The 10,833-nt window shown below is 34.6% G+C and overlaps 1 non-coding gene across 1 annotated transcript; it reads right to left on the reverse strand.

The window, feature by feature from the left end:
• Window positions 1-10,468: 10,468 nt before the first annotated feature.
• On the reverse strand, window positions 10,469-10,576 carry LOC112739263 (small nucleolar RNA R71). Its single transcript, XR_003170197.1, has one exon. It is a non-coding gene; the product is annotated as a small nucleolar RNA R71 (small nucleolar RNA).
• Window positions 10,577-10,833: the final 257 nt, after the last annotated feature.

Consider the following 10,833-nt stretch of genomic DNA (forward strand, 5'->3'; position numbering starts at 1 on the left):
GCAAGTTCACATTGTATGGTAATGGATGTGAGTTAGCAAAATCCATCAATGAGAACTCCTAGGTTAGGTTAGAGGGTTTAGGATGTCGGATTGATAAATATAGTATAATTTTTCATGAGCATATTTTTGGGACTTTGAAACACTAGACTTTAGATATTGAGACTGATTATCTTGATATTAATTATTTGGTGTGAACAAGACCTGAATGGCATCTCATGGACGTGGACAGAGAGGAAATGAGGGACCCGGACCAACAAATAATTTGGTTGACTTTATGCCTCCTTTGGAGAATATGGTTGCTGCTATGCAAGCTACTGTTGAAGTTTTGGGACAGCATGCTGGGAAATGGAAATGGAAGTGGACCCAATGGTTCGGATGGAGGAAATGGAGGGCCGATGACTTTGGCCGCCTTTTTTAAGATGAATCCGCCAACCTTCAAGGGCACGATGAACCCAATTGAGGCGGATAACTGGTTCCAAGCCATGAAGAGAGCATTGCAAGCCCAACATGTGCCGGAAGATCTGTATGTGGAGTTTGTCACATATAAGCTAGAGGGAGAAGCTTAATTCTGGTGGCAAAGAGCTCATCGTTTATTGTAGCAAGGTGATGCTGTGATTACTTGGGATATGCCTTACAAGTGGAGTTCTACAAGAAGTACTTTTCTAACTCAGTTAGGGCAGTGAAGGAGTTGGAACTATTACAGCTGAAGCAAGGATCTATGACTGTGGCTGAATACACCAATAAATTTAAGGAGCTATGTCGATTTTTGAAGGTTTGCCAAGGTGCTCTGGAGGGTTATGAGGAGTGAGGAGTGGAAATGCATAAAGTAGGTGGCTCTGAGATGACATTATGAGTGTTGTGGTCCCGATGGAGATCAGGAGCTTTTCTGAGCTAGTTAACAAGAGCCGAGTGGTGGAAAAGTACTCAAGAAAAACTCCTATGGCGAGGAGTGGTCGCCGGGAATCCCATGAAAGGGGACAAGACTTCAAGAGGAGTGGGTATCCACCTTAATATTCCCAAGGTCAGAACAATTACCGAAGGAATGACAACCGCTCGAAAAATGGTAAAGAAAAACTGACTGATGCTACTTCGGATGACTTGAGGTGCCAAAGATACGGAAAATACCATCAAGACCAGCTGTGCTGGACTAAGTTAGGTCTGTGCTATCGTTGTGAGGGACCAGGACATATCTCCTGAGATTATTCATAAAGGAAGAATCAGTGTGCGGGTCGATCTCAACAACAAGGTTGAGGTAATTGTGATATTAATAAGGATAACCCAACTTTAACTACTTTGTATGATACCGGAGTATGGCATTCATTCATATCATATGATTGAGTTGTGAGAATCATGATATCTAAATGCATTATCGGTCGATGACTTTAAGTTATTAAGACAAAGAGATTTTTGGTTAACGTAGATGAATATTTAGGTTCTTGGTGGCTAACCATCAGAGTGACGCAGTGAAAGCATGTGGGAGCATCGATATGGTATAGTTATGATGAGTGGATTGCCTTAATAACCTAATTAAGTTTGAGTATGAGTGTAAATTTAAGATGAGAACTTAAACTATAAAAAAAGTGAACCTCAATTATGGTTAATGGTGTTAGGAGAAAAACACTTCGTGAAAAGAGGAGTTGTGGGATACAAAATTGTTTCAAAAGTTAGCAAAAGGTTGAGGAACTATACGTTGAGGGCAAAATTTTTATTAAGGTGGGTAGGATGTAAAATCCAGTTACACGATAAGTTGTGAAAAAATGCATAATGACATTAAAATTAGCTGTATTGCCTTAAATCTGTCTGGTACTATGTATGAGGGAATTAAAGCTATAGAAATGATAAGAAAAAAATTTAGAATAGAAAATCAAACACTTATCTTAAACTTTTGGCCCAAAATAAGGCAAAAAGACCAAAAATTCACAAACGGGCCCATGTTGGGCCCAAAGCCCAAATCCATGATATAAAAGCCCTTCATCTATGGCATTTCAGCACATCACTCCCTCATTTGAGAGTGAGCCATGAGCATGAAGATAAGAGAGGAACCAAAACCCTTGTCACTATTCATTACCAAACTTCAAATCTACATATCTCCCAAATCGGAGCTCCAATTAGCGGTCTGTTTGCGGCTATGCGTTCTTATCAGTTTTCTCTTTAATTCTATACCATTGAAGTTATTACTCCCAAGAATCTTGAGCCATTTTTGAGTTTCCTTTTCATTTCGTATTTTGGTAGTTGTAGTGTTAAGAAATTGTGATTTTGATGTTTAAGGGAAGTTTAACCACTTTTCTAGCGGGATTCTGACCCAAGGTTATGTGGTACAAGGTAAGAAAACTCTTCCCTTTTAAATTTTCCCCTATATATGTGAGCCCTAGTTGAACTATATGTGATATTTGGTAATATTAGAGTTGCTAGAGTTACATGCTTAATTTTGGAACTTGAGTTGATTCCGGACCACTTGATGGAGGCTTAGTGCTGTTGATTAAGGCTTGGGTGTGATCGAGAAAAGAATCCAAGTTGTTTAAAACCGCCGTCATTAAGGCAGGGTTTTGGTTTTGGGTAGACATTATATAAAGTTATGTGAAAACCTAAGTTAAATGCCCTTAGGATAAGATTAAATGAAAATATTTGTTGTTGTGAATGTTTGATGGATTAGTGTGAAATGATTAGTAATTGGTTGGATGATGGTTTGAATAATAATTGTATGATTTTAATACAAATGAGCCTTGAAAAGTGTTATATGTATGTATGGTTTGAATTGGATTTGGATCGTGTTGATTGCCTATGAAAAGCTATGATATGAGAATTTAGGCTAGAGGCCATGATTGGGAGAAGTGCACCCTTATGGTTAGTTATGAACCTCACTTGAGGTGTTGAAAAGGTAAAAATGTGATTGTAGAATTGTGTGGATTGGTTTGATTATGATTTTCCTATGAATTAGTATGTGAAATATTGGTTGACGTTGTTGTTGTTTAATTGATATGAAATTAGGTTGTTTAGGCTCGAATGATTAGAAGGTGATTGAATAGAGATGAATGTGGTTGATGGTGTCTAGAAGTGATTTGTGATTGTTTGGAATGGGATAAGTGGAAGATTTTGTGAAAAATGACATTATGCATATTTTGGTAAAAATGAGTGTTTAATAAGAAAACTCCCTCGGAGTTTGGAATTTGATAAAATTTGTTTTAAATTAAAGGTGATGATAAGAATTTTAAAATGGGTTAAGAATGAAGGAAAACGGAATTTTGTAATGAAAGTTCTGAATGTTTAAAAATTGGTATTAAAAACTGAAATTTTAGATTCTACAGAAAACAAAAAAATTTGGCTGGTGTGCATGGGCACAGCTGTGTGCATGGGCACCCATCAGAATGAGTATACAAGCCTGTGCGCACGTACAGTATGGTGCATACGCACCCGTCGAAAACGACAGTCTAATCTGTGCGTAGCCATAGTTGTGTGCGTAGGCACACACCCTGTTTTCTTCACAAAAATTCTGCTTTTTGACTGTTTAGCCTTCCTGATAAGCTTGTAAATCCCCGTAAATCCCGTATGATGTCTAATAACTTATTTTTAAGCTCTTGATATAGTGTGGCTAAGTCTAATGAATTAAATTGAATTATTCCAAGATAAACACTTAGTTGACTAGAGGAAATATTGCGAAAATAGTGGTTTTATCCCGCCCACGGTGAGGACGGTGGTGTTATCTCGCTCACGAGAGGATGAAATTGATAAGATGATAAGGAATTGGGGTTAATGAATCCAAGTGTGATACATTGATAATGAATTTGGGAGATTGAGGATTCCCTCCGGTTATACGTTTATATATGTGAATGGAAATTATGACGAGGCTATGATGGATGTGTGGCGGGCACTATATTCCGGGACAAATAGGCGAGTTGAGGTTGAGGATTTCCTCTTTTGTCGCATTGGTGAGTTGGATAGAAGGTTGAGGATTTTCTTCGGTTCAATTCTGTATTATTAATTCAATTTTGGTTATAATTAAGATTACGTTTGATTATGTTTAATTGAAATGAGATTTGGATTGATGTGGTGAGAACGGTGGCTTTGTCGTCCCATTCACAAATAGGCAAGTTGAGATCGAGGATTCTTTCTCTTGCTGCGATAGACAAATGGAGGTCTTGATGTGGTGAGAACGGTGACATCTTGTTATCCTTCGCTTTACGGCTAGAGGTAAGGTTTAGGGTAACGGAGTGTTACATAGGTTACGTAATTTTTTTATTATATCGGTCTCAAATAATCTAATTTACCTTTTTTAATAAGTTATGTGAGTTAACTCAACGGATTTTAGCCCATTTACCATCCTTACCTATCGGATGTTATGGGTCCTATTCATGAATAATTGCTAAAAACAAAAAATGATAATGATGCAAAAATCTATTAATAGTTGATTCTTTGAAAATGCCATAATATAAATGTAATAATTCATTACTTCATTACTGATCCCATTCTTTATATATTTTCTTTGAATGTAAGTGATGTATATTCAAAGACAAAAGAGCAATTAATTCATTGCATATATGCATACGTGTATAAAGAAAAAAAAATGGAATGTATGCATATGTTCTGTTACACATAAAAAGGGTGTCCAAAAAATTATTTAAAATTTTAAATAAATTATGAATATTTATTTTTACTCAATAAAAAAGAAAATATTTAATTGAAAAATTTTCTTTTTTTAATCCTTTTAAATTAAGAATTAGCTATTACATATTTACATTCATAAAGTGAAGTGGTGCAGTATAGAAAAAATAAAAAATACCTTGAACTAAGTATTTATTTTAAATATTTTTTAAGAGTATGGAGAATTATACTTTGTGAACCTCATTTTAAAGAATAAATTGTAATGCAATTATCCTTATCTGGTACAACAAGTGCAGTTTGTGTGTCTATATAGAAATAATATTGAGATCCAAGATTCATCCGATTTTAAATCTAGATGATAATGAATATCGTCGATTAATCCAATCGTTTCAACATTTATAATTTAGAAGAAAACTTGAATAAGCATGTACTTCTTTAAAAATAATCTTGTGATCTATTTCATCCATTACTTTTGATACATCACCAACATATCTTGAATAGAGAAATGGAAGAACTTTGAAAAATTTAGACCTTTCGCAACATCTTCTGTCGATTGAATAGGCCGATTAAGATCTTTAGTATCATAACCAACAATTACAGAGTTTGCAGCCACATATGCAAGGTTCTGAGTATCTCCAACCAACAAAAGTTGTACAGTGACTAACATGGAATTTTCATGTATCAATATCTAAAGAATTGAAAAAGAACCCCATACATTATTGGATCAAAAAGTAATGAACTCACTACCACTACAAGGTTCAATTTGATTTGTGGCAATTTTTTCCTAGTTTGTGGGGGTTTGAAACCCCCATCAAAAGGTTAGTGGAAGTTTTCCAAACCTCCAAAATTTGAGGTGCCACGAGCTTATTTATGGTGATTTGACAGAACCCCTAGGACATAATTTTGTGGTGGTTCTTTGTCTGCTTTGTGGAGGGTGTTGAGTTGAATTTTTTTGGCGATTTTTTAAAAAAATTTTGTGGCGGTTTAAAACTCCCACAAAACTAAATTTTCAAATAAAAAAATGACAGCAAACTAAACTGTTACAAACTATTTAAAATTAAAACTAAACTGATCAGAAAGCTATAAACCACTAATTATTGATTGAACAAATTACATTAAGAACAAACTAAACTGAACTTATCTATTTAGCAGCCAACCCAACGTGCTAAAGAAGCTAGTTTGCTAATAAGATATTATACTGCTAAATATCTGAAATTCTCATCAAATTAACATCTAAATGCAAACTTCTATTCTACATGCAATGAATTGTTAAGCAATATTAATATTGTGGTACACACACTGAACCTATCAATGGTATGTAACATCAGACATATGACTTTCAATATTTCAAGATTTTTCCAAGGCCCTTTATCAGATCTAAGGCAACCTCCCTGTTCTTGCGCATATGCATGTACTATTTCATATCTGTTAATATTTGGCAAGGAGTCTGTATCATCAAAAAATGGGAAAATTCATCATTGATCACTCAGGTCCTAGTATTTGTTAATATTCAAAATTTTTCAGTAACTGATCAAATGAGAACAAGTAATATGACAAAATTCAGGGGAACTAAAATATGAGATTACTTACTTCAAGATAATTGTCACTATCAATCTTCTGTAATCGCAGTCCACCTGATAGTGGTGTTTGAAAAGCAGTCCACCTGATAGTGCAACCTGAAAAATATTTTCAGAAATCATTCTATGCAGAATTCCAGCATAATATTCAGAAAGCATATCCCATCATGGAAAACCAAAAGAAAATTAATCAAAATCTTCAATGAAATAGGAAAAATAATCAGTGTATGCTTTGTATTGGAATGTAATGTCCAGCATATTGAGTGATATAGAAGTCATTATTCACAAACTCCGAGTGCTCTTTGAAAAATGTCGAGTAAAAAGAAGAAAAAAATTAGATTAACAATGGAAATCGATCACACCACAAGAGAGAATTAAAGAACTGAAAGGTGAAAGAGGATTATATTTGCCATTCTCTCTACTCTTTAGTTCTATCCATCTATGAACTTATTGAACTCTTATTAAAGAAACGAATCAATGATCCCGTTGGGGAAATTATTGACAGTTTTTGTTGACAATTAACAACAAATGCCGGTGGGTCCAGTTGATATTTTAGGTAGGGCTATAGCTTTCTTTTGTAAAGAAAGCCAAATGTTAAATTGACAAAGACATAAAGAAATACAGATCAAAACATTTAAAAAATATTAACTTCATAATCAAATGCAAAAGAGCACAACTTAAAGCTCACACCACAAGTAATATAGATCAAAACAACAACCCAGTTTCCTTCGAATTACCTGTGAGCATCTCATCTATCAAAGCTAGAACATATTCTACAGTCTCTTTGATGAGCGGATAATTTATACGCTTTTTGGCATTGTTTTTAGTATGTTTTTAGTAGGATCTAGTTACTTTTAGGGATGTTTTCCTTAGTTTTTATGATAAATTCATATTTCTGGACTTTACTATGAGTTTGTGTGTTTTTCTGTGATTTCAGGTATTTTCTGGCTGAAATTGAGGGACTTGAGCTGAAATCAGATTCAGAGGTTGAAGAAGGACTGCTGATGCTGTTGGATTCTGACCTCCCTGCACTCAAAATGGATTTTCTGGAGCTACAGAACTCGAAATGGCAGGGCGTTAGTGACAGACGCAAAAGGATAGTAAATCCTATTCCAGCATGATCGAGAACCGACAGATGAATAGCCGTGCCGTGACAGGGTGCGTGAGCATATTATTCACTGAGAGGATAAGATGAAGCCATTGGCAAGGGTGATGCCTCCAGACGATTAGCCGTGCCGTGACAGGGCATTGGATCATTTTCCCGAGAGATGACCGAAAGTAGCCATTGACAGTGGTGATGTATCACATAAAGCCAGCCATGGAAAGGAGTAAGACTGATTGGATGAAGATAGCAGGAAAGCAGAGGTTCAGAGGAACGAAAAGCATCTCCATTCGCTTATCTGAAATTCCTACCAATGATTTACATAAGTATCTCTATCCCTATTCTATTTATTATATTAAATTCGAAAACTCCATAATTATTTTATATCCGCCTGACTGAGATTTACAAGGTGACCATAGCTTGCTTCATGCCAACAATCTCCGTGGGATTCGACCCTTACTCACGTAAGGTATTACTTGGACGACCCAGTGCACTTGCTGGTTAGTTGTATCGAAGTTGTGACAATTATGTATTGAGATCAGAGCACCAAGTTGCTCACGTTGCCAGGGATTGTTTGAGCCTGGACATCACAATTTCGTGCACCAAGTTTTTGGCGCCGTTGCCGGGGATTGTTTGAGTTTTCGGCAAGCTTTTGGTCCGGTAACATCAGTGCCAGATTCCCTTTTGATCCGGCAACAACACCAAGTTTTTGGCGCCGTTGCCGGGGATTGTTTGAGTTTGGACAACTGACGGTTCATCTTGTTGCTCAGATTAGGTAATTTTCTTTTCGTTTTATTTTCAAAAATCTTTCGAAAATATTTTCAAAAAAAAAAAAAAATTTTCATCTGTTTTCGAAAAATATATAAAAATGTTTTCAAAAATAAATTATTCTATGGCTTCAAAATTTTTTAAGAATGAATTCTAGTGTTTCATGAAGTATGTGAAGCCTGGCTGGCTGTAAAGCCATGTCTAAATTCTTTTGGACTGAGGCTTCCAAACCATCAACATAGAGGCAAGTTACTTGGATAAGTAATGAGCAGTATATTCTCTTATGTTGCATGCTGAAGCTTGGCTGGCCATTGGCCATGTCTAGTGTTTTGGACCGGAGCTTTCATTGAAAGCTTGGCTGGCTAGTGAGCCATGTCTAATTCCTGGACTGAAGCTTTAGACTAACATGGCAAGATTCTTGGAATTCATATTAAAAATTTTGGAATCCTTATTTTTCTTTCTTTCTAAATAATTTTCGAAAAATATAGAATAAAAATACAAAAAAATTAGAAAATCATAAAAATAAAAAATATTTTGTGTTTCTTGTTTGAGTCTTGAGTCATATCATAAGTTTGGTGTCACTTGCATATGCATCTTGCATTTTTTGAAAATTTCATGCATTCATAGTGTTCTTCATGATCTTCAAGTTGTTCTTGGTAAGTCTTCTTGTTTGATCTTGATGATTTTTTGTTTTGTGTCTTTTCTTGTTTTTCATATGCATTCTTGAATTCTTAGTGTCTAAGCATTAAAGAATTCTAAGTTTGGTGTCTTGCATGTTTTCTTTGCATTAAAAATTTTTCAAAATTATGTTCTTGATGTTCATCATGACATTCAAAGTGTTCTTGGTGTTCATCTTGACATTCATAGCATTCTTGCATGCATCACATGTTTTGATCTAAAAATTTCATGCATTGCATAATTTTCATGTTTTTCATAAAAATTTCAAAAATCAAAAAAATATCTTTCCCTTTTTCTCTCATCAAATTCGAAAATTTGAGTTGACTTTTTCAAAAATTTTTAAAATCAAGTTGTTTCTTATGAGTCAAATCAAATTTTCAATTTGAAAATCTTATCTTTTTCAAAATCTTTTTCAAAAATCAAATCTTTTTCAAAATTATTAGTTATTTTCGAAAATTTCAAAAATATCTTTCAAAAATCTTTTTCTTATTTTTAAATCAAATTTTCGAAAATAACAAAATCAATTAATGTTTTGATTCAAAAATTTGAAGTTTGTTACTTGCTTGTTAAGAAAGATTCAAACTTTAAGTTCTAGAATCATATCTTGTGATTTCTTGTGAATCAAGTCATTAATTGTGATTTTAAAAATCAAATCTTTTTCAAAAACTAATTTCTATCATATCTTTTCAAAAAAATATCTTCTTATCTTATCTTTTTCAAAAATATCTTTTCAAAATATCTTTTCTAACTTCCTAACTTCTTATCTTTTTTCAAAATTTGTTTCAACTAACTAACTAACTTTTTGTTTGTTTCTTAACTTTTTCAAAACTACCTAACTAACTCTCTCTCTCTAATTTTCGAAAATATCTCCCCCTTTTTCAAAAATTTCTTTTTAATTAACTAATTATTTTTATTTTTATTTCAAAAATTTTCGAAAATTACTAATATTTTTCAAAAACCATTTTCGAAAATTACTAACTCTTTTTCAAAAATATTTTCGAAAATTATCCCTCCCCCATCTCATTCTATTTATTCATTCATATCCTAACATCTCATCTCACATCTCTTCCATTCATACAGTTGTGTTTCTTCCTTTACATCACATTCTTTATCTCCACATCTTTTCTTCCACTCACACAGGGATCCCTATACTGTGGTATAAAGAATCTCTATTATTATTACTATTTTTCTGTGCCTTCTTCTTTGTCATATGAGCAGGAGCAAGGATAAGAACATTCTTGTAGAAGCAGATCCAGAACCTGAAAGGACTCTGAAGAGAAAATTAAGAGAAGCTAAAATACAACAATCCAGAGATAACCTTTCAGAAATTTTCGAACAAGCAGAGGAGATGGCAGCCGAAAATAATAATAATGTAAGGAAGATGCTTGGTGACTTCACTGCACCTAATTCCAATTTACATGGAAGAAGCATCTCCATTCCTGCCATTGGAGCAAACAACTTTGAGCTTAAACCTCAATTAGTTTCTCTAATGCAGCAGAACTGTAAGTTTCATGGACTTCCATCTGAAGATCCTTTTCAGTTCTTAACTGAATTCTTGCAGATATGTGAGACTGTTAAGACTAATGGAGTAGATCCTGAAGTCTACAGACTCATGCTTTTCCCTTTTGCTATAAGAGACAGAGCTAGATTATGGTTGGATTCTCAACCCAAGGACAGCCTGAACTCTTGGGATAAGCTGGTCACGACTTTCTTAGCCAAGTACTTTCCTCCTCAAAAGCTGAGCAAGCTTAGAGCTGATGTTCAAACCTTCAGGCAGAAAGAAGGTGAATCCCTCTATGAAGCTTGGGAAAGATACAAACATTTGACCAAAAGGTGTCCTTCTGACATGCTTTCAGAATGGACCATCCTGGATATATTCTATGATGGTCTGTCTGAGTTATCTAAGATGTCATTGGATACCTCTGCAGGTGGATCCATTCACCTAAAGAAAACGCCTGCAGAAGCTCAAGAACTCATTGACATGGTTGCTAATAACCAGTTCATGTACACTTCAGAAAGGAATCCTGTGAATAATGGGACGCCTATGAAGAAGGGAGTTCTTGAAGTTGATACTCTGAATGCCATATTGGCTCAGAACAAAATATTGAC

This window comes from Arachis hypogaea, chromosome 13, assembly GCF_003086295.3.
Source record: "Arachis hypogaea cultivar Tifrunner chromosome 13, arahy.Tifrunner.gnm2.J5K5, whole genome shotgun sequence".
NCBI classification, from domain to species: domain Eukaryota; kingdom Viridiplantae; phylum Streptophyta; class Magnoliopsida; order Fabales; family Fabaceae; genus Arachis; species Arachis hypogaea.